The sequence below is a fragment of the Carcharodon carcharias genome, chromosome 11 (assembly GCF_017639515.1).
Source record: "Carcharodon carcharias isolate sCarCar2 chromosome 11, sCarCar2.pri, whole genome shotgun sequence".
Taxonomy (NCBI): Eukaryota; Metazoa; Chordata; class Chondrichthyes; order Lamniformes; family Lamnidae; genus Carcharodon; species Carcharodon carcharias.
The window spans coordinates 91,174,997-91,199,916 of NC_054477.1; the positions used below are offsets into that span (position 1 = coordinate 91,174,997).

Sequence of the window (24,920 nt, forward strand, 5' to 3'; positions counted from 1 at the left end):
TGTTTCTTGACTAACAATAAAGCTCGAAAGTAATATTGGCGAAATGTGACTTGGCAACAGATTTCATTAGCACAATTCTTTATATTTGTACTCCTAGTCAAAAACTCCTGCCTTTGACTTCAAATGGCATTAATGGCATTATTATCAGTATTGGAGATCAAAGGCTCATTTAGCTGGAGATGCCATTGGAGATGGTCATTGGGTGTTCATCAATCTACCATTCAAAAGTAAAATGCCAGCAAGACTATATATCATCATTGTGCCATTATTCATACACATATTCTTAGGTCTGTAACATTAATGGCTCTAGACATAAATTAGATTGACCCTTGTTGGAGTCACTTGCAATTTGATTGTGAATGCTTCTCATTAAAAGTTATGTGCATTTAAGCTAACGGACTTGTCACTTTCAAACCATTTGCAGCAACAAAGTGTTGTCAACTGTGGCTCACTAGTATTCCATTTTACTCGGATTCAATCTTTTGGGTGCACAGAGTAAACGTACAGTGGTGATTGGATATGGGTACAGATATAGCATTGTATTAGTATCATTGGCACACGGCATTAACGTTTTGTCAGCTGTACCAAAGAGAAGCTTAAACCAGGCTTACAGAATGTGACAGCAGCAGAGATACATTGGGCCCTGTGGTAAAAACTGGCTGTTTGAATCATACTCTTGACATTAAAGGAAAATTAAAATAATTAATCCTTAAATTCAGCAAAGCTAAGACCAAGACAAAGGCCTTGTATGTCCTAGTATTACCAGTGGCCTCTTACAACCTGGGGTCTTTTATAACTGAGTTGTAGACTGGTGGACTGATTATTGCCTATGGATGTTGCAAATAAGACGAATGAGGTCTTGAAAAGAAACAGTATTAAAGCCCTAATGTCTTTAATTTGTCTCAAGATTAGAAATTGTTTGTCATGTAAAAGGTGGAGGCGGATCTGTTTTTACTACTAGATTAAAAATGGAATATGATGGAGCATATGCTTCTCTGCTGATAAAAATTTTGTAGATACAGTTGTTCCATTGAGGGCATAAAGATATTATGTAAATGAAAGGTTATGGCTATTTATGAATGCATCTCCACATGTTCAAACATGCTACACCAGTCTAGATAGCCTGCAGCAAATGTCAGTCTTTAATGTGGATCACGAATTGAGTTTACTGACACGGTGGGAATAGTAGCATAGTGATAATGTTCCTGGACTAGTAACCCGGTGGTCTGGACTTCAGAGTTCAAACCACCATGGCAGCTGGTGAATTTAAATTTTAGCGATTGATAAATCTGGAATAAAAGGCTAGTCTCACTAATGGTGACCATGATTGTAAAAACCCTGGTTCAATAATGTCTTTACCCATATATAAAAACAAAAAACTGCGGATGCTGGAAATCCAAAACAAAAACAGAATTACCTGGAAAAACTCAGCAGGTCTGGCAGCATGGGCGGAGAAGAAAAGAGTTGACGTTTCGAGTCCTCATGACCCTTCAACAGAACTAGGTGAATCCAAGGAAGGGGTGAAATATAAGCTAGTTTAAGGTGTGTGTGGAAGGGGGGTTGGGTTGGGGGAGAGAAGTGGAGGGGGGTGGTGTGGTTGTAGGGACAAGCAAGCAGTGATAGAAGCAGATCATCAAAAGATGTCACAGACAAAAGAACACATAGGTGTTGAAGTTGGTGATATTATCTAAACGAATGTGCTAATTAAGAATGGATGGTAGGGCACTCAAGGTATAGCTCTAGTGGGGGTGGGGGGTGAGCATAAAATATTTAAAAATATTTAAAAATAATGGAAATAGGTGGGAAAAGAAAAATCTATATAATTTATTGGAAAAAAAACAAAAGGAAGGGGGAAGAAACAGAAAGGGGGTGGGGATGGAGGAAGGAGTTCAAGACCTAAAGTTGTTGAATTCAATATTCAGTCCGGAAGGCTGTAAAGTGCCTAGTCGGAAGGTGAGGTGCTGTTCCTCCACTTTGCGTTGGGCTTCACTGGAACAATGCAGCAGGCCAAGAACAGACATGTGGGCAAGAGAGCAGGGTGGAGTGTTAAAATGGCAAGCGACAGGGAGGTTTGGGTCATTCTTGCGGACCCAGTCTGGCCTACATATGACTCCAGACCCACAGCAGTGTGGTTGACTCTCAATTGCCCTCTGAAATGGCCGAGCAAACCACTTGGTTGCTTCAAACAGCTACAGAAGAGTAATAGCAAACATAATTATTAATACAAACATAACATCACTTTACATTGCAGAACAGACAGCCTGTAAGGGTGTCTGCTTTTCTTTATAGACAAAATTTTTAAATGAACGGGTTTGCTCAAAGAGAATTGTTGCTGTTGATGAATGAGTTGCTGGAGGTCCCTTCTATCGTATGACCTTTTACATGTAGTGTGGCCACTTTTGAGGGAAGCATTTATTCTGCAGAAGGAAACCCAGTAAAATCCGATGTATTCATGTGGCTGTTGCACTAACATATCGAGTGCCCTATGCAACGTTTTGATGTAAGTTATGCTGCATATCCTCTATAATTAAATTAATAGTCAGTGACATTAGTAATATAATTTTACGTAATAAATCACTTTCTGTAATGTGGCATGGACTCGAGAGTAAACACTCGCTCTAAACTGACTGTTCCTGCTACATTTCCACACATTATCTAAATTAAATAGAGTCATCTTTTTAAAGCATTTTTTCTGGTGTGCAGTGATGACAGCACTTGAAGGCCTATTTGTATCCACAAATCACATGCCCCGGTAAAGGGTCAGTGACCTCCATGTGACCTTGGAGAGTAGTTGGTGCCCATGTTGTCATTTCTTTTCCTTTATTACTGATTCTGCTTTTTGCATTGAATATTGATCTAAAACTCAGACGTTGACTTAAATTTAATTAAAATCTAGTGCATTTTATTTCAATCTAATAATAAGATCAATGCTTATAAAACGAAAGATATGAAATTGATTAGAGGTTAATAGTTTTCCTGTGTAATAGAGTGAGTAGCATTGAGTATATTGTTATATTTGAAATGAAATTGCAGCATTTGTCCTATTTGAAAGTGAAACATTTTTCTGTTCCAAATCAGTAGATATAGAAGTACCCCTTCTGGCAGAATGCAAGGCCAAAGGCTAGATAATTGGATTTTTGAGGATGTCATGGTAAGTGAGTTGGGGGACTATGCTTTTGCCAGGGGTGGACACAGAGATGAATTAGGGTTGGAAGAGAGAAGGGAATGTGACTAGTTTTAGACTTCACAAGGAGACGGCTGCAAATGCTTCTGTCTTGTCTTTTGCATTGACTGGCTGGGCTTCCCAATTACCCCCAGCTACTTTGTTTAAGACGTGCTTTCTTATGACTGATGAGTCACATACTTCAATAGTTAGTATAATTTCTGATGTCTGTGTGGGACTTTGGACCCGATTCTTCCTTGTGAAGTCATATTTCCATCTCTCTTCCAACCCTGATTCGTCTCTGTGTCCACCCCGGATCAAAGCATATTCCCCCAGCTCACTTACAATGACATCCTCAAAAATGCAACTATCTAGTCTTTGGCCTTGCATTCTGGCAGAAGACATACTTCTACATCTACTGATTTGCTCAATCATTTTTTCACCCCCACTTTTCATGCTCTTGTCCCAGTAAAGACTTTTTTCTCTCACCTTCATAATTTTTCTGATGCAGCTGTCATCTCTGTTACCTTATAGCAAAGGGGCACAGACCTTAAGGAATGTTGAGAATGGTGGTGGGCAATTAAACAACTAACTGGAGGAGAAGGCTCCACAAAATTCCCATCATCAATAATGGGGAAGCCCAGCCAGTCAATACAAACGACAAGGCAGAAGTGTTTGCAGCCCTGCCTGGCCAGCACCTGGCTAGCTGCACTTTGTTCAGGACTTCGAGGTTCGTTTGTCTGCCTTTCTTCAGGCAGCACTCACGGTCATCAGTGCCAGGCTTCACAGGCAACATCACATCACTTTTAGTCGGGGCTCATGGGCAGGTCTCTACCTACCAGATCACCCATAATTCAACGGTGGCAGGGCTTGGTTTTGCATGGAGAAGGGGGAGAAGTGGCCTCAGGCAAGGGAAGAGGCTGCAAGGCGAGGGTTGTACTGGAGAAAGGGGGCATCCTAGGGTGTGTGTGGGGGCACATGTTGATCTGTGCATGTAGCTTCAAGATGGTGAGGGCTGAGGAGGCAGTCTCCAGAGGAGCTGAGGCCAGATGATGATGGGAGGGTTTGTGCGAGAGAGTGAGTGGCGGTGTCGCTTGAGCTGGCAGTGAGTGAGATGCCAGTGAACATGTGATGGCCCTGTGAGAGTGAGAGTTTAGAGTGATGAGATGGTTGACTTACCCTGGTGACACGAATGAGATCATTCATCCTTTTTCTGCACGGGCTAGCCGACCTCTTATGTGCAACATTGGCACTGACCACCTCTACCATCGCCTCCCAAGCCAGAGTGGTGAGACTGATTAGCCTCCTGCAGCCAGAGTGGGGGTAGGGGACATCGCGGCAGACATCCACAGTATCCAGAAAGTGTCCCAGGGATGCATCACCAAAGCGGGGGGGCTGCACTCTTCCTGGCTTTTGGAGCATGTCTTCACCAGTGCCCTCCTGGGCTGCAAGCATTGAGAAGTGTGCATGCAGCTGCAGTTTAAATATGGCGCCCTGTGTGAGGAAGCGGTGAGGTAACACCATTGGGGCAAATTGGAGGCCATCACCAGCGAGATGGCATGTTTCCTGTGCCTGCATAATTAATAAAGTAGTGCAAAAAGCCGCCGTTGCGGCCGGCAGGTAAAATGCCTTTTTTTTCCCATACACTACCGCACTTTGTACAAATCTGGGACATTTCCACCCTTTGTGTGAAATCTTGTGGAGACAATGGGTTCTTGCTGTTGGCTCAGAAAGAAGGCCCGCCCCATCTTGTGCCACTCAGGCACATAACAGCTAGTGGCATGCCTTTCCTGGGGATCAAGGACCTTGTGTTGAAGTCTCATCTGCTGAGAGCTGATGGCCAAGAGGGTGGCAGCTCTTCTGTACTCAGGGTAACCGGGCGGCATTGGCTGCTGCCAGTACTACACCTACCTGTGACCTTGGATCAAGAAGGGACAGAGATACAGGTGAGTGATGGCAGGAAGGATTGTGGGGTCGGCAGCAAGGGGAGGGGGCTGGCCTTCAACAACCCCTCTTTCCCAACACTGGGTCCTGTAAGTGTTTTTTTTTTCTATGTAGATAGTTGCCTTTTGAAAGTTTCTATTGAATTTACTTCCACTGTGTTTAGATAATGCATTCAGATCAGAGCAACTTGCTATCCAAAAAAAAATCTTATTATCTCCCCTCTGAATAAGTAAAACATATTATTTTACTATTTATTAAATGTGGGATTTCATAAAATAATAATCTGTTTGAACAAGAACATAAAATGCCCTAAGTATTGGTCACAGTTGTTTAAATAAACCTAAACTGGTAATTTTTCATCCTTCTGATCTTTGCCTGTCACCCTTTCATTTGGAAGCTAATATATGAGGTTTTGTGAGGTTTTCATTTGGAAACAAAACATTTTTCTTTAATATATAAATATATTATGTAAAATATTGTTATAAATCTCAGACTCTTCGTAACTCAAAATTATATTTATTTTTGTTATATTGGTCAATGCATCTAACAATATGATCTATTTTTCATGGTTAGGAACTGATTTTGAAAATTGTTTTCATTTTAATGCATCCTTCTATTAAAATTAATGATATTTGTTCTGTTTATGGCCATGTTAGGCATAAATAACTTTGCTGTTGCTCTGCCATATTAAATAAATCAGCCTTCACATTTTATTGTCATTATCGTAGGTTAATACAGCATAGAAGGAAATCATCTGGCCTTTTGTAACTGTTACGGCAGATTTTTATTAAGATACTGCTTTAACCTATTTGTCCCCATTCTCCGTGTATCTAATACATGTTAGTGTTCATCTATTTGGTTTGGTTTCAAGGAACTAAATTTAACCCAAAATGCTGGTGGTTTAGATTGGATAGAAAGTAAAAAATGTGAACAATTTCAAAAGCAAATCCAGACTGCCTTGAACCTGGCCATTTCTGGTTTTATTGGAGGGTGGTTTGGGGGAGCAGGTTATTCTGGCCTCAGGAGGCAGATCGGTTGTTGCAATGTACCTCCATTTTTAACAAGGTTCGTACTTTCAACTGTAGTCTTGGGGAAACCCAACAGGTAAAAGGTGATGAAAAGATCTGGACCCATAAGCTACCTTTACAACACTGCTTGTAGGCCAGGAGAAACAGGAATGTTTCCTCTAGACCTACAAGCTAACCCTGCAAAACCACTTCCACCTCCACCTTTGTGATCTACCCCCAACCACATCACCATCATCTTCCTCAGCCCTCTGTGATCATAGATCTGTCCCTAACTATGCTCTATATCCACCATCTCCCACACCGCTGCCCCCGCCATCATCACCACCACCACTAAACCCACCTGCAGCCAAGTCCGTCAATTAGGCTGGCTTTCGGTGGGAAACCTGGGAAAAATAACCCCACATCCTGGAATTAAACCTCCACAGCATTCAGGAAAGCTCTCAGTTCCAGATTTTCAGACTATAACTTTTTCCCTTCAGTCCTGCGCTATAATCCTGCCCCAGTAAATAACACGGCTTTGAGTTTAATGTGTGCAATTTTATTTAGTTGTGGACTTATTAATACTGAAAACAGGTGGGTGAATAGATTGTATATCACGTTTGGGTATAAGTGATGTTTACCTATTAAACTGATCTCACCTAAATGTCGATCAAAAATTCAACTTAAAACCCCTTGAAAATATTACTCATGCAAAAGTCAATCCTTAACTTTTTGCCAAAAACATGGCCTCAAAAATTTGACTTTGACATGGGTGTATACGACATACATTACATAATTGTGCTTTGTCAGCAAATCAACATTGCACATGATGAGTGCAGGAATTCATAGGGTTTGAAAACGAAGTTCTGAAAAAGCTCAGCAGGCCTGGCAGTATCTGTGGAGAGTGAAACAGAGTTAGCATTTCGAGTCCAATATGATTCTTCGGAATTGAAGAGAGGTGTAAATGTGATGGGTTTTATGCTGTTGAGAAAGTGGAGAGTGTCAGGGACCTTCCCTTTTGTTCCACCTGACCCTTCCCCCCAAGGAAGGGGGAGGATCTACAGCAGCCAGGAGGACCAGGGAGTAGGAGGTTCTGGAAGTAGAAAGTTACACTTTTCCTTTATATTTTTAAACCTATTTTATTTTAAAAGTTATTTCTTTTCCCCAATGTAGGAATTTAGCAATGTATAATATTTCAACTTGGAAGACATAATGTTTTATTATTTGTTTTTTTAATAGTATGGAATGTCCTACAGAACCTAACTCCAGTTTTAATATCGATTCCTATGGGAACCTATGTTTCAGTTAAAATTATTTCACTGAATGTCCTGATTTTCAGGAATGCAATCACAACCTTACGACCTACTGAAATGGACTCGAAACATTAATTCTGTTTCATGCTTCACAGATGCTGCTGGGCCTGCTGAGCTTTTCCTGCTGAGGTGTTCCAGCACTATTTCTGTTTTTATTTCAGATCTCCAGCGTCTGCAGTATTTTGCTTTTAGTTCTGTAATTCATAGGATGTTGTGCACTGGCGAATCACTTGTCCTAATTACAGCAGATGAGCTGGAATTTCACAGCAAGATAGTGGACTGTGAGGGAGGCGGGGGATGTCTGTAAAATTGCTTGAGATAATATCGACTCGAGCCCCTGATGTCATGATGGGACACAATTTTTCGAGCATCATACAGCAAGACAAGTGGGGACTCTGCTCATGTTTTGAAAACAAGAAATTCACAGGAAATTCGGCTGCTTAAGGAACCAGTTGAATCTGATTCAACTATAAATTCTGAATTCTTTGTTTAGTGCATGGGCATTTGGGGTCGAGGCTCCTTGAGGAGCTTTTTGTCCCAGCAGGGGCTTAATGGAAAGGGGCTCAGGATGGGGGGTGTGTGTGTGGGGAGGGGGCTGGGCAGCCTTCACTCCAGAGGAGCTTCCTCCAGTGAGGATGAGAACCGGAAACAGTGACAGAAGGAAGCACACAGATCTAGACAGCAATAACTGCATTTCCATCTGCAGGGACAGCCTCATGAAGGGGAAGGTCGCAGGGGAGTCTGCGAACAGAGACCAGCACAGAGATTAGGGTACCCAGTGGTTAAAGTCTACGGGCAATAGTTGAGCCACATCCAGATGTTGGAGCAGCAGAGTTGCTGAAGATAGCGCCTGTCACATGACACCATTCTATCATGTGCATGACAGTGGAGGAGGTGAGCTCCAATTGCACTGCTAGTCATCTGGTGCTAGTGGCTCTCAAGATCACTGTAGCCCTCAATTTTAACCCCTATGGTTCATTCCAGGAGCCCACCTTTCCCAATCAGCCACGCATCTCTGCATCGAGGAAGTGACAGATGCCCTCTTCAGGAGGACAAACCAGCAGATCAAATTTGAACTGATGCAGATAGTAAGGTTGTGACCCTGAGGCTCCAGTATCATGGCTGGATTCCCCCAGGTGCAAGATCTTATGGCGTTTACATGTGATTATCAAGGCTCCCACAGGCCAGTCAGAAGACTTTCAGGGAAGAGATTTCATTCCCTCAATGTCCAAGGCATCTGTGACCACCTGCATGGATCCTGCAGGTGTGTGCTTTTTATTCTGGGAGCAGCCATGATGCTTACCTTCTCCAGCACTCCCAGATGCCACAGCTTTTCAACCCCCCCCACCCACAGGTGATGACAAGGGGTATGAACTGAAGAGATGGCTGCTGACGTCAATAAGGAACCCAAGGACTGAGGGAGACGAGTGCTATAATATGAACCTTACTGCCACCAAAGTGACTATCAAGCAGACCATGAGATTCAGATGCCTGGATTGATCTTTAATATGCTCCAGCAAGGGTCTCCCAGATTGTGGCGGTCTGCTGCACTTTACCCAACCTGGTGCCAAAGATGGGCGGCGGGGTTGGCCCTTACTATAGAAGATATAGTGGATCATGGGGGTACCTCAGACAAGGTGGATGGGGAAACTGAAAAAGAGTCACAACATCCTGACAGGTATAAGCAGCCGGAGGGCACCAAGATATAGGAGCAAAGGAGATTTGAGAGACACTTATACTCATGCATTTCACCCGACTCTTACCACTTCACCCATCCAGCCCAATAAAGCCCACACTTCAAACACACAAAAGCCACTCACGTCTGCTAGAGGATCGGACCCTCCTCTCCTACTAGCACCTATTGTTTCTGCAATGTGTTAATGATGAGCTTACAGGCCATGGTCACCCCAGTCAGCCCCTGGGTCAGCACATTTGACACTGCCGGAGAGCCTCCAATACTGAAGGGAAAGGTTCATAAATCAAATCATACATTTATTGCATTAATCATAACACACAAATGGAGATTTCTTAAATTTGTTAAGAGTGCTGCTACTTGATGTTCCACCTTAGCTATCAGTTGAAGTGATGCAGGCTGCTGACTTTGCCGTCCCATTGCCTGTGATGACAATGGCAGCGGTCCCTGACATGCTGAGAGCTCCTACACAGGTGCTTCCTCTGACATTGCAGACGTCACTGGCAGAGGAGCTGAGTAGCTATTGTCTACATTCAGAATCTTGAGAGGAGCTCCCAGATGCAGAAGCTAGCCTCTTCCTCTGCCTTGCAATGCACATTTACACCCCTGGCTGACCTGAGAAGAACGAGGATATGCTGGATATTCCAGGCACCTCATCCTTCTCTCACTTTGCCTCGTCCCAGAGCTCAAGGGAACAGTGGTAATGTCATGGAGTTCTATGCATGCCAACAGTATCTATTGACTGACCTTCTGGATGTAGCTCTCCATGAGAGTCCCCAGTCTCTCAATGGAGGAAGCCATACATGCAGATGAGAGGACGGTTGCAGTGCTCATGACCTGGCTGGACTCCACTCTCTGAGACAGGGTGCAGATACCTAACAGAAACGCTGCCAGATATTCAGCACCTCACACTGTATGTCCAGCATCTGCCATCTCATGGATGACTCCAGAGGCACATCATTAGCCCTGAGTTCAGCATTGGTCTGGCCTCTGATACTCCTCCAATTGCCAGTGGTCACAGTTGTCGTTGTCTTCGACACCTGGTCAGGTGTATATATGGCGCTTGTACCAGATTGTGACTCCGAATTGAATCATAGCACATATCCACTGAAGTGACAGTATCTATATTGGTAGAAGGTGCAGAGTAATGATGTGATGCTGCACCCTGAGGTCCCCTCCTGTAAAAGTTCCAGCCATGGTGTGCACAGCAGTACATCCCCTTCAGCCATAAAAGTTTACATCATAGAAAGAGGCCATTTGACCTATCATGCCTATGCTGGCTCTTACTGAGGGCAATCCAAAACTGCCCTTTTTGCTCCCCAAAGCCTTGTAACCGCCATTGTTTTTAAAATTTATCCAAAATTTCCTCCAGTAGATGCAGTGGTCTCTGCCTCAGTCACTCCCAAAGTTTAGTGTTCCAACAATTCTCTACAGAGAAAAGAAATTCTTAACCTCTCCAGTTTCTTGCGACAATTTCAAATTTATGACTTCTTTTCACTTTATTTATTCCTATTTATTCGTTCATGGTATGTGGGGCTGGTTAGGTCAGAATTTATTCCCCTAATTGCCCTTGTTTAGGGGGCATTTAAGAGTCAACCACATTGCTGTGGGTCTGAAGTCACATGTAAGCCAGACCAGGTGAGGATTTCCTTTCCTAAAGGAACCAGTGAACTAGATGGGTTTTTATGACAACCGACAATGGTTTCGTTGTCAGATTTTTAAAAATTGAATTCAAATTTCACCATTGCTGTGAATTAATAATCAGGTGTGACAACTTAATTTGTAATTTTTTTTGATTAAAGCTATAAAATTAGACCATTTACCCCTTGGATAAGTTTGGAAATATTTAATATGTCCACATTTTTCCTGCCTGTTTTAACTCATTGTCTTTCATTATTATATTTAACAGTATCTGAAAATTGCTGTTGGATTCCTGCAAGGGAAACATTTTTGATGTAATATTCCGAGTTCACTTAATTTATATTAACAGACCTGTGAACAATAAACCACACAACACTTTTGGAATAGGTGAATGATACCAGTCATTAGTGTGCCAAACACAGCCTTTGCTTTTTGTCCTGTTATACAATTAATAGTAATTCCAATTAAATTCTAACAATTCAATTCTTTCTAATTGTACTTTTATGTTGGACAAAATTTGGTCTCATTTTATAGTAGTAAGCAAATTGGTAGCATTGATTTCTTTATTTTGTAGTGAATAGCCTTTTGATGAATTTACAAATATCATACACCCCACAAGTGGAAAAGGTTAGGAGTCAGTAATGCACTTTATAATTGGCCTGATGGAAAAGGAGGGTGACTAAGAGGTAGGAGTATTCAATTAACAATGGAATAACCAAACTAAGTGAAATGGAAAAGAGAACTATCATTATTACCCACACATGCCCAGCAGCTGGTAGTTTAAACGAGCAGTAAAATGATGCCAGTGACAGAGTACAGCAAAATTTAAGCAACAAGCCTTCACCCTCCACATAGGGAAGAATTTTCAGGTTGGTGAGCGGGGGTAGGGCCTGCTCGCCGACGCATAAAATGGCGCTCAGTGACGTCGGGCGTGTGTCCTGATGTCACCGCGCGTCATTTAGATTGTCAGTTCGGTGGGTGCGCAGCCGAGTTGGCTGCATGCCGGCTGAGTTTCAAAGGCCTATTAAGGCCATTAAGAAAGTAATTAAAGTTGTTAAGAATGCTGCCCATCCAACCTTAAGGTTGGCGGAAAGGCAAAGAGCCCAGGCGGCCTTCACATTTTTCATGACACCTCATCCACAGGCGGGCTGAGGTTTCATGAAGGGTTTCTTAATTAATAAAAATTTTTAAAAAAAATTAATGGACATATCCCAGCTCATGTGACAGTTTCATGTGAGGGGACATGTCCTTAAATTTTTCTTTTACCTTTCTTATATGTTTCATAAGTGAAAATAATCCCCCGAGGCGATTTCTGTGCTCTTTCTTACACATGCGCGAAAAAGCGCAGGCCCTGACTCAGGGAATCCGCCCCCCTACCCGCACAGGGAGCGCACAGCGCTTCCGGGTGTGTGTCACGCTGGGCGGGTCTTAACTGGCCCGCCCACATAAAATGGAGTCTCAGCCCCAATCGGGGGCGCCGATTGGGTTCGTTCCCCACCCCCGCCTGCCCCTGGACAAGGCCCTCCCCCAACAGGGGGAACTTTCTGTCCATAGAATAATTGACTATTTTTGTATTCATTCATGGGATTTGAGCTTCACTGGCAAGGCAGCATTTATTGCCACTCCTGAGTTGCTGTTGATAAGGTGGTGGTGAACTGCCCTCTTGAATTGCTGCAGCCCATGTGGTGTAGGTACATCCATAATGCTATTAGGAAAGGAGTTCCAGGATTTTGACCCAGCGACATAAAAGTAGTGGCAATATAATTCCAAGTCCAGTATAATGGATGTCCTGGAGGGGAAAATGCAGGTGGTTGTGTTCCCATGCATGCACCTACTAATCTTGTCCTTCAAGGTGCAGAAACAATAGATTTGAAAGGTGCTCTCGATGAAGTGTTGACGAGTTGCTGCAGTGCATCTTGTAATGGGACACACTGCTACCACTGTGCGCTGGTGGTGGAGGGGAGTGACTGTTGAAGGTGGTGATTTGTCTGCTTTGCCCTTCAAGCGTACGTACGAGCATAAAAATTAGGAGCAGGAGTGGGCCATTTGGCCTCTCAAGCCTACTCTGCCATTCAATAGGGATCTGGCTGATCTGGTTACAACCACAACTCCACATTCCTGCCTACCTATCACCTTGTAATCCCTTGCTTATCAAGAATCTATCGACCTCTACCTTAAAAATATTCCCAGACTCTGCTTTTGCCTTTTGAAGAAGAGAGTTCCAAAGACTCACAAACCTTTGAGAGAAAAAAAGTCCCTCATCTCTGTCTTAAATGGGTGATCCCTCATTTTTAAACAGTGACCCATAGTTCTAGATTCTCGCACAAGAGGAAACATCCTTTCCACATCCACCCTGTCAAGACCTCCGAGGATCTTATATGTTTCAGTCAAGCCACCTCTTACTCTTCTAAACTCCAGTGGTTACAAGCCTAGTCTGTCCAACCTTTCCTCATAAGACAAGCTGCCCATTCCAGGTATTATACTAGTAGACCTTGTCTGAACTGCTTCTAATGCATTTTCATCCTTCTTTAAATATGGGGACCAATACTGTACACGGTATTCCAGATTTGGTCTCACTAATACCTTCTTCAACTGAAGCATCACAAGTGGGAACAGGTAGCGCAGAGGGTATAGAGAAGGAGGCATTTAGAACAATCGCCATTACTGAGCAAACTATTGGGATTAAAGTGTGACAAGTCCCCAGGACCTGATGGCCTACATCTCAGGGTCTTAAAGGAAGTGGCAGTGGAGATAGTGGATGCTTTGGCTATAATATTCCAAAATTCCCTAAATTCTGGAAAGGTTCCAGTGGATTGGAAAAATACTAATATAACACCCTCATTCAAAAAGGTGGGGGGGGAGGCAGAAAGTAGGAAACTATAGACCAGTTAGTTTAACGTCTGTCATTGGGAAATTGTTGGAATCCATTATTAAGGAAGCAGTAATGGGGCATTTGGAAAGTCAAAATGCAATCCATCAGAGTCAGCATGGTTTTATGAAGAGTAAATCGTGTTTGTCTAATTTGCTAGAGTTCTTTGAAGTTGTGACAAGAAAAATGGATAATGGGGATCCTGCAGATGTAGTATATCTGGACTTCCAGAAGGCATTTGATAAGATGCCTCACAAAAGATTAATACACAAGATAAGATCACATAGAGTTAGGGGTAATATACTAGCTTGGATAGGGGATTGGCTAACCAACAGAAAGCAGACAGTTGGGATAAATGGGTCTTTTTCTGGATGGCAAGCTGTAACTAGTAGGGTGCCACAGGCTTCGATTCTTGGGTCCCAACTATTTACTATCCATATTAATGACTTGGATTCTTGGAATGAAGATACTATAGCTAAATTTGCAGATGACACCAAAATAGGCGGGAAAGTAAGTTGCAATGAAGAAATAAGAAACTTACAAATGGATAAGGACGGGTTAGGTGAATGGGCCAAAATTTGGCAGATGGAATTTAATGTGGATAAGTGTGTGGTGATCCATTTTGGTCGGAAGAATAAAAAGGCAACTTATTATTTAAATAGAGAGAAACTTCAGAATGCTTCAGTGCAGAGGGATCTGGGTGTCCTCATGCATGAATCGCTGAAAGCTAGTATGCAGGTACAGCAGGTAATAAGGAAGGCAAATGAAATGTTGGCATTTATTGCCAAAGGAATAGAGTATACAAATAGGAAGTGTTGTTGCAACTGTACAAGGCATTGGTGAGACCGCAGCTGGAGTACTGTGCACAGTTTTGGTCCCCTTACGTGAGGAAGGATGTAGTTGCATTGGAACTGGTTCAGAGGAGGTTCACTAGATTGATTCCAGAGATGCGGGGCTTGTCTTATGAGGAGAGATTGAGCAGTTTAGGCCTATACTCACTAGAGTTTAGAAGGATGAGAGGAGATCTAATTGAGGTATATAAGATACAAAAGGGGATAGACAAAGTAGACGTGGAGCAGATGTTTCCCCTTATGGGGCTTTCTAGAATGAGAGGCCATAGTTTTAGGCTAAGGGGGTGGTACATTTAAATCAGAGATGAGGAGAAATTACTTTTCTCAAAGGGTCGTGAATCAGTAGAATTTACTACCTCAAAATGCAGTGGATGCCAGGATGCTGAATAAATTTAAGGAGGAGATAGATTTTTAATTAGTAATGGGTTGAAAGGTTATGGGGAAAGGGCAGGAAATTGAAGTTGAGGCCAAAATGAGATCAGCCATGATCGTATTGAATGGCAGAGCAGGCTCAAGGGGCTGAATTGCCTACTCTTATTCCTAGTTCTTGTGTTCTTATAACTTCCCTACTTCAATATTCAATTCATCTCACAATAATCAATAGCATTCTATTTGTTTTCCTAATTACTTGCTGTACCTGCATGCTAACCTTTTGTGATTCATGTACTAGGAATCTTAGAATCTCCCTCTGAATCACAGAGCTCTGCAATCTCTCACCATTTAGATGATATGCTATTTAATTCCTCATGCTAAAATGGACAATTTCACATTTGCCCAAAATATACTCCATTTGCTAGATCTTTGCCCACTCGCTTAACCCATTTATGTCCCTTTGTAGCCTCCTTACGTCTTCTTCACAATTTACTTTCTTTGCTATCTTTATGTCATCAGCAAATTTAACAAGCATACCTTAGGTCCCTTCATTCAAGTCATTTAAACACAGATCCTTGTAGCACACCACTTGTTACATCCTGCCAACCAGAAAAAGACCCATTTATGCCAACTGTCTGTTTCCTGTGCACTAGTCAATCTTCTATCCATGCCAATATGTTAGCCCCTACACCGTGAGCTTACATTTTTGCAATCTTTGATGTGGCACCTTATCAAATGCCTTTTGGAAATCTATGTACAGTACACCCACCGGTTCCCCTTTATCCACAGACTCCTTCAAAGAACTCTAATAAATTGGTTAAACATGATTACCCTTTTACAAAACTATGTTGACTCTGCCTTGAATTTTTACAAGTGACCTGCTATAATATATTTAATAGATTCTAACATTTTCCCAATGACACACATTAAGCTAACTGTCGTGTAGTTTCTTGCTTTCTGTCTTTTGCTATTTTTCAACCTAATGGAACGTTCCCAGAATCTGGACACTATCCTAGATAGTGTTGAGCTTCTTGAGTCTTATTTCGCTGCACTCATCCAGGCAAGTGGAGTGTATTTTATCAAACCCTTAACCTCTGCCTTGTAGATGGTGAACAGGCTTTGGGGAGTGCAAAAATGAGATACTTGCCACAGATTTCTGAGCCTCTGACCTACCCTTGTAGCTACAGTATTTATATGGCTAGTCCAGTTCAGTTAACCCCCAAGCTGTTGATGGGGGTTTCAGTGAAAGTATGATCATCGAATGGCAAGGGGAGATGGTCATTGCCCGGTACTTGTGTTCACTAGTACTACTTGCCACTTAACAGCCCCAGCTTGAATGTTGTCCTGGTCTTGCTGCATGCAGGCACAGACTACTTCAGTACCTGAGGAGTTGTGAATGCTATTGAACATTGGTGCAATGCAATGCAATCATTGGTGAACATCGCCACTTCTGACCTTAAGTTATAGGGAAGATCACTCAAGAAGCATCTGAAGATGGTTGGGCATGGGACACTACCCTGAGGAAGTCCTACAGTGATGTCCTGGGCTGAGATGATTGACCATCAACAATCACAACCACCCTTCTTTGGGCTGGATAGAACGTCAACCTGTGGAGAGTTTTCCCCCGATTCCCATTGACTTTAATTTAACTAAGGCTTCTTGATGCTACTACCTGTCAAATGCTGCCTATGCCAAGAGCAGTCACTCCACCCCACCTCAGCTGTTTTGTCCATGTTTGAAGCAAGGCTGTAATAAGGTCTGGAGTTGAGCGGTCTTAGTAGAACCCAAACTGAGCATCAGCAGTGAGCAGTTTATTGGTGAGTAAATGCAATTTGTCGCACTGTCAGTTATACCTTCTGTCGCTTTCCTGGTGATTGAGAGTAGACCGATGGGCAGCAATTGGTCAGATTGTATTTGCCCTGCTTTTTGTGAACAGAACACACTTGAGCAATTTTCCACATTGTCAGGGAGATGCCAGTGTTGCAGCTTGCTCTGTTTGGAATTATAAATAAAACTCAGACACATTTTACATGCTCATGCATCTTAACCTATTGTAACAGTAGCACAATTGGGCGTACTTCATATTATAATAGCTGCACCTCTTGTGTCAGAGCCAAACAGCTTAGAATTGAGCCTGGACTTCAATTCTGAATGCTCTTGCAAAGCAAAACAGGCAACAACCCCATGTGGCTCAGTTCACCTTGTTGTCATAATACTTATGTAATAGCAGAGTTATGTTGAAATTAGCATGGAGATGCCACTCAAATTGCTAGGGTAATAATTTTAGACTACTGAGTTTTCAATTAGAGTCTGAATTTAATCCTACCCTACTCAGACGTTCAGACTCAAATGCTCTCAAATGGATTTCCACAGGACTATAGGATTGATCATTGGATCTTGTGGAGTGTTTCAGCTCCTTGAAAGAAGAAACACCCATGGGACGTTGCAGGAGTACACCCCAATCTGACAATCATTTAGTACAATATTAGCAAGATCTGAATTTTCTGTCAGCCATAGATGGGATTCATTTTTCAAGAATATATCTTACTTGGTTTTCCTTGGTATCCCTATGTTTTGCACCTTCTGCAACTATGTTGAACATTTTCTTGCATTGACAAATATTTGCCAATACTGTTTTGAAACTTGCTGCAAAGGAGGTGCCTAAGGTTAACAGATTTGTTTCCTCCTTGTAAGGAAATGTTTGGTCCCTGCTTATCTACAGCTTTAACAGTGTTTGTTTGGAAATTACTTGAAGCCAGTATGTGATCTGCTGCTGAAAATAAAAACTTAAAGTGATACTGTTTCCTGCTACACATTCTCCAGAAATGGTTAATATTAATTAACATGGCTGAACTGTGTAGAGGCATGAATGTCAGGCATATTGCAATATAGTGGAAGAATGAGAGACAAGAAGTCAATGAGGGGCAGTTAGGTGGCACATGCCAAGAATCCTGATAAAAATCTGAGCCCAATCTGTGGGAATAGGAAGCAACTCAAAGACAACCCAAGTCCCTGAGTGAAGGGAGGCCTGTGAGGGCATTTTTTGTTTTGGTTCTTGAAAGATGAGTTTATCAATCGTTTAATTTTTTTAAGAACCATGTAATTTTTGGTGCTTATTATGCTATAAATTTCATTTCTACACATGTATAGTGAGTGGACAAGGAGGCAAATGGTTGTAAAAATGGTTGTGGGGAATTTGTTGAAACGATGTTCATAGACAGTGAAGCTTTGAAAGAGTTTCTTGATCGGTTCCTAGGAAATTCTATGCTAAGCAGAATGCTCATGTCATGAATATTTTCAATATTTCCTAATGCCCTAAAAATTCCCCATTCCCAGCATGTCTGTCAGTTGGGCAATAAACATATGTTATGAGACTGGCCCAGTTATATAGTATAGAAACTTGGGCAACACCAAGAAGAGAGAAAGACTCGATAATTGATGCAGATACTGAGATGGACGTATGCAGTAATGAGAAAGGACAAAGTCAAGAACCAGCACATTAGGGGGTCAGTGAAGATTGTGGGAGCATTGAAGAAAGTAGCTAGGAAGAGACTGAACTGGTCTGGTCATCTGTCGCGATGAGAGAGAGAGGAAGTGTAGTGAAGCAAGTAGTGGAGATGGGACTGCCAAGAAGAAGAGGAAGGCCTAAGCCCAGATGGAAAGATGCTGTGACTAGAGACTTAAATGTAGTGAGATTGAAAGAGGAATGCGTGACTGACAGGATGAGATAGAGAGGGGTGATCAACCAGCTTTGTGGTGACCCCAAGTAAAATGGGAGAAGCAGAAAGAAGATGATGCCATGTTGCAGAGGCAAACTTAGATAATAAGAACTACTTCTGTGCAAATAGTTTACACAAATATCTTATTTTGTGAATTTTCTGTCTTCCGAAAGAGACCACATCAACAAGCAATAAAGATTTTCAAACCTGTGTACGCAATCTTATATCTTATAAATTCAATTTGTATCCAAACTAAATAATTTTCTCCCAGGTTGAACAATTCCCTAGAGAGCTTCACTACTTTTATCTAGATGCAAGCTATCAGGCATAACATGAGTGAAAAGCCTAATTAAAATGACAGTTCCACGACCATTGACTGGAGGATGAAATAGCATCACTTCAAAATAGGATTCCCTGTGGGAGAAAGAGTAACACATTGACTGAAGAAATTAAGAAAGTGGTAGGACAGAAAACAAGATACAAATGAACTTGAGATGTTTATGTGCAAATGTGCTGGTATGCAATAGTTAACATAACAAATTGAGTGTATTTGCAAGCAATAAGAACAGAAAAATCTGGAAACACCCAGCAAGTCGGCAGCATTGCAGAGAGAGAAATAGAGTTAACATTGGTTGCTGCCAGACCTGCTGAGTATTTCCAGCATTTTCTGTTTCCATTTCAGATTTCCAACATCTGCAGTATTTTGCTTTTGTATCTTCAAACAAGCTTGTCTGCAAAAGTGTTTTGTCAATTGAAAAGGTATGAAGTTTCAGTCTTTCCTTTCTTTCTTGTGTAATAGCAGTTTATGTAACCTAATCATTCTTTGTTTCCTACTGAAGAGCTGGACTCTTCCTGTTTTTGTCTCCTTTCAGGTTGTATTAGCCCATACATCTTGTGTGCGAGTGAGCGGGTGGGAAATTTACTTGGGCTTACTGTCTGTCTATGCTGCTATTGGAAGAGATATCTGATGATAATTCTTTCTTTTTCCTTTTACCTTTTTGAAAACTGGCTTGCCTTCTACATAGCAACATGGTTGAATTTGGCATCTCAGCAGAATGGGCGATTGCATCAGCATTTCATCGCTCAAATAGTCATTTTGCTACTCAAAATTTTTTAAGTTTATTAAAAATAGCATCAAAACCATGAATCAATGTTCAATATGATTTCCATCTTGAAATAAGTAATTTTCCAGTTTGAAAGATTATTCCTTCATTTTAAAAAACACTTCAGAATGAAAGTGTAAGTGAGCACATATCCCTAGGGTTTATTTGTCTGTCAATGTTCAGTTTCCAGTCTCCATTGCAGCTCCCACAGGCATCCCCATGTCAGCAGTGAAATTCTCTCACACAAAGTAACAAGTACTGACAGACAAATATGACTTGAAGAACTACCATGATAGAACAAAAAGAAAACCACATTTGTCCAGTAGTATTTTCGAAAATTAAAATAAATTCATAATGGTTCTTTTGGAAAAATTAGATAAATGTTTTTTTTAACTTGTCTTATTCCAGTTTGTGGTGTAGATATGACTGTCTAAAAATTGACATATTAATGATTCCTCTGTGTGCCATAACTATAATTATATATGACTTGTTAAAGAGCTGTTGTTTTTGTTTTGGTTTGGGGCCGATGGGTTTTTTAAAAATACATTTTATTTTTTATAAATCTTATATTGAAATTTGCTACCACTTTTAGTACCACCTGTTATTTCAAGCATCAGTTCATATGTTGTCCACTAATTTACAGCTCTGTTCAGATTGAATTATAGTCTAAATGAAGTAATAACTAAATGTTAAGAAATTGGTGGTAATTACCCATCTTTGGCATGCTTTTCTTTGTTTTATTTGATTTTCCTGCTGCTTTTATTGAATGTGAAGCTGATTTTGATACCTTTAGATTTTACATTGCACCCATAAAGGTATGATAGAAATGGTCACTTTGTATGATCTTTATTGTTCCACTAGAGCTGCTTTCTTGCAGCATTTGCAGCAATGCAAAGCTTACATTTGGAGAGTCCTCAAAAACACGGATAACATAACTGTTGTAGTAACTCATTTGGAGCAACATTCAACACTGGACTCTTCTGCTCTTACCAAATATGACAAAATTGTAAACCTTTATAAAGGATGTGTTACAATTTATCTTTAAGAATGAGATCAAATGTAAATTTGACAGCAGGTTGTTTGTATTTCATTTGTTTTCTAACCAGTCTTGAAATGGAGAATGTGACATTTACAGTTCTTTTGCGATGAAAGGTAAAGGTAAAACTGTCTACTTTTCTTGTATGTTATTTGTGCCCTTCCTTAAGGGCAGGATTTTTTGGATGGCAGGGTTTATTGCCTGCCACCCGAAGAGTTGACGGAGAATGCATCTCGGCTGATACCGGCTGCCCCACAGCCATTTATTGCTTCATGGAGCCTTAATCTGCTGGACTCAGGACTTCCACCCCACACTCAGGAGGAAGCCCTGCCTTAGAGAGCTACCAGCCACTCTGATTGGCTGGCAGTTCTGTGGTGCCAGCAGCATCACGCTTGTATGGTGGCCATTGCCGGGACTACAGTCAGTCCCCAAAGAAAAGGAGCTAATGGAGGCTGAACTTCGGGTAAGTTTGGGGTATCGGCAGTGCTTTGCTGGCAGGCCACAGCGAGGAGGGTGGGGTTTGTGGGGGCTCGGTTTGAGAGGTTGGGGGGAAGTTAAAAGGAGGTATATGACCTTGTGCCTCTGATAGCCTCCAACTCGCCCCTTAAAATGGGGGATAGATCAGGGTGGGCAGGTGGCAGGCATACCACTCGCTGCACTTTACAAGCTCTTCCCCGCCTTCAAATCTGCCAGCCGGGAACTGTAAAATTCTGCCCTTTACTTATGATTGTGGAGATACGGGTGACCTGTTGGCAGGCCTTTTCCAGTGATGCCTGGCAAATAAGTAAATCAGAATATGTTCAAATTTTTCTTAATGTATCTTTTCTTCTCAAGAGTCTCACTATATGCCTTTTGATGCAATCTTAGTGAAACAGACCAGAAGGAAAAAGAACAGTTCAGACGAATACTCTTATTTTCCAATTTTAACTGGTGTTCCATTTTAAGGTATACAAGACTAGTTTGGATCAGTATTCTTACTTCCCAGTTCTTATTGTTTTTTCCTCTGGGAGACAATTTTCTTGTGCATGTGGAGGGGTAAGGGGAAGAGTTGGAGAGGAATTTGTAGCCTACAATATGGTGATACAGCATTTCAGTATATTATCAAGCTTTGTCACTGTTGTGTATGATGTAGAAAGGAAAATGAAAAAGATTCACTGACATGCCTTAGCTTTATTGCTTGACTCGCTTGAAATATGTGTGAACTCTTCACTCAATGTAGCAGAATCACTGATTTACAATATACCTGGGTATAGCAAACTACTTCACAAGATGAACAAGTAGATCAAGGGTACTCACATCTGTGGAATGAGCTGTGACATTATGTTAAGACATTGCAGAACAATAAACTTCCGTGCTTACTGCAATGCATTGTGGGGCGAACCTTATTATTCATCAGTGTGCTTAATGCTGCAATGAATCAAATCACTTTTCCTACCTAGAGGATTCTTACTTTGCCTGTAGGCTTTTCCCTTTCTGCTTTCTAAAACAAATTTGCAATGTTATGCAGGGTAAAACTAAATAATCAGTTCACATGTAACTGGGACCACAGGTTTTTGGGAGGTGATTGCAAAGGCTACTCATGAAAATGTTCATGTGCAGAATGTTGACAGTGATTAGTTTCCAGCTGTAATTTGTTAAAGCATTGTTTTCTTCTTTGTGAACACGTATCTTTGCTGCCTCTTCCTTAAAATTAGGTTTTGCCTTTGGGAAAGAATAGTTGGTTCGTCACCAGCACAGCTGGCAGTAAAAGAAAATTATGATATGGATTGTTAAAATTCAAGGGTGGCATGCTGTGTGGTAGTGATTAGGGCTAATGGAGTTCAAATTGGTTGCACTTTTCTGCTGAAATTTGTGTTGTTTCACTGAGGATGAGCTGATTCAACCTGCGATTCCCAATCATTCGGATCAGCTTGCTCAGTGCAGCTACAGATCATTACTTAAACCATATTAATGCAATGCCAACCACAATTTGTGTGGTTCAGAAGTTGCAATTATTACTTAGTGGAAATGCTCCGGTTAGTGATTTAAAACTTCCCTCCTTTTTATTCTCCCTGATAGACACTTACATATCACATCAATCAAACCCACCACCATCAATATTTTGGTAGTTCACCATTGACCACAAACTTGTCTCTCTGCTCCCTGCCGGGTTCAGAGGACATGCTGCAAGAAATGTCGCAGGCACCAGCCCCACAAGGCTCCCCAGTACAGGAAGGGAAAGGATTCCTTAAATGCACAGGTTAAGAGGCGTAATGGCAGAAAACAGAGTGGGTATGGTTGACAGGCAAAGCCTATATTTTGGAAAAAGGCTAAGACCGCAAAGAAGATTGTGCTGAGACTAGAGTGTGTGGAGCCCAAGTCGATCAAAGAGAATGCTGGCTGTCAAGAGGTGCATGCATTTTGAGCTGGGAGGAGACAAGAAGAGGGAGAGTCAAGTCATCCAGTTCTAAGCTGCATTCTTTGTGTTTTTAGGTGTAAAGATTCACAATAAAGTTGACCACAAACTTAAGTGGATCAGCTATATAAATACTGTGGTTACAAGAGGAAGTCAGAGACTGATATTCTGCAGTGAGTAGCTCAGCTCCCGACTCCTCAAAGCCTGTCCAACACCTGCAAGGCATAAATTAGGAGTGTAATGGAATACTCTCCACTTGCCTGGATGACTGCAACTCCAATAACAGTCAAGTGGCATGAAATCATCTAGGAAAAAGTGACCCAATTGATTGGCACCCAATCCAGCAGCATAAACATTCATTCCATCCTCCACCAAGGCATTGAATACCATCTAGGAAGTGCAACTCACTTAGGCTTCAACAGCATCTCCCAAACTTGCGACCTCTACCACCTAAAAGGACAAGGACTGCAGGCACAAGGGAATACAACCACCTACAAGTTCCCCTCCAAGTTGCTCACATTCCTGACTTTGACTATATTACCATTCTTTCATTGTCATTGGGTCAAACTTCAAGAAGGAGGCTCATCACCACTTTCTCATGGATAATCAGGGATGGGCACGAAGTGCTGACCTTCCCAGCAACACCCACACTCTGCTATTGAATGGGAAAAAAGAGAAGTATCTAGGCAAGAAAAGGCACTCTTTCTTGTAAAAAAAAAATGTCAAATGCTGGAAATACTTAGCAGTTCAGGTAATTGTCATGGAGTGAGAAATAGAGTTAACAATTCAGGTTGATGACCCTTCATCAGAACTGAGAAAAGTTAGAAATGTAATTGATCTTATGTAAGTGAAATAGGAAGGGTGGAAAAAGAACAAAATGGAAGATTTGTGATAGGGTGGAAGACAAGAGAGATTAAATGACAAAAGGAGTTGGTGAAAGCCCAAAGGGATTGGTAAGGGATAGGCAAGTAAAAAAAAAAACAGAAAACATACCCAGAAGAAGTGTAAATCACAGAAAGATGAACAGCTGTCCCATTAGAGCTAAAACAATGGAAAAACGAGAGGAAAAACTAAAACCTGGAAAGAAAAAAGGAATAAAATGGGGGATAAGATTATGCTCTGAAATTTCTGTCACCAGAATGACAATTGAGTAATTTACCAACAGGGGCAATATGTTTCAAAGCAGTGTGCAAATGCTGGGAGGTCAAGTTGATTTGCTGAAGTGTTGTTTCAATAAAGTAGATTTTACAGTAGCCTGATAGCATTATAAAGCACGAATCCTTTTTAATTTTAAACAAGTTCAATAATATATTAGCACAAATATTGACTGCAGTTTTGGGTCTTTGCAATAGAATATTTTCTCTTACGTTTCACAAATGACTATTAAGCAATAATGCCGAAGATAAAATAATACATTCGGGATGGTACACTGCATGGCTTATGGTATCAACTTTAGTCAGTATTTGAACACATCTGTGGATTGCTGCATCGTTACAAATATGAGGTTTATAATTTGTTGTGTTCTGGGACTTTGTCTTTAACTTCGCTCAAAATAAAACTGGAGTAAGGTATTCACAATTGGAGTGAGTGGCAGCAGCATCTTAATTAACAGTGGTTAGACTGCTAGTCTCTAAAGTCCCAAGAAAGGTGTTGGGTTGTAAACAGTTAGCTTTAAACTGTCCGTTTATTTCCAAGACAAACAAGAGTTGGGGTCTCCAGGGTAACTAATCAGCATTCCTACCTGTTACACTACCCATGTAATTTATGTTGGAGATGGACTTTTGAGAGGGGAAGGGTTTTGTAAAGATATTCCT

The 24,920-nt window shown here is 41.5% G+C and overlaps 1 protein-coding gene and 1 pseudogene across 1 annotated transcript in view; both read left to right on the forward strand.

Moving 5' to 3' along the window:
* The window catches only part of LOC121283992 (protocadherin Fat 3-like), a 619,931-nt gene that overhangs the window by 124,084 nt on the left and 470,927 nt on the right, over window positions 1-24,920 (forward strand). The gene's annotated exons all lie outside the window — the stretch shown is intronic.
* Window positions 22,846-23,161, forward strand: LOC121284305 (annotated as a pseudogene).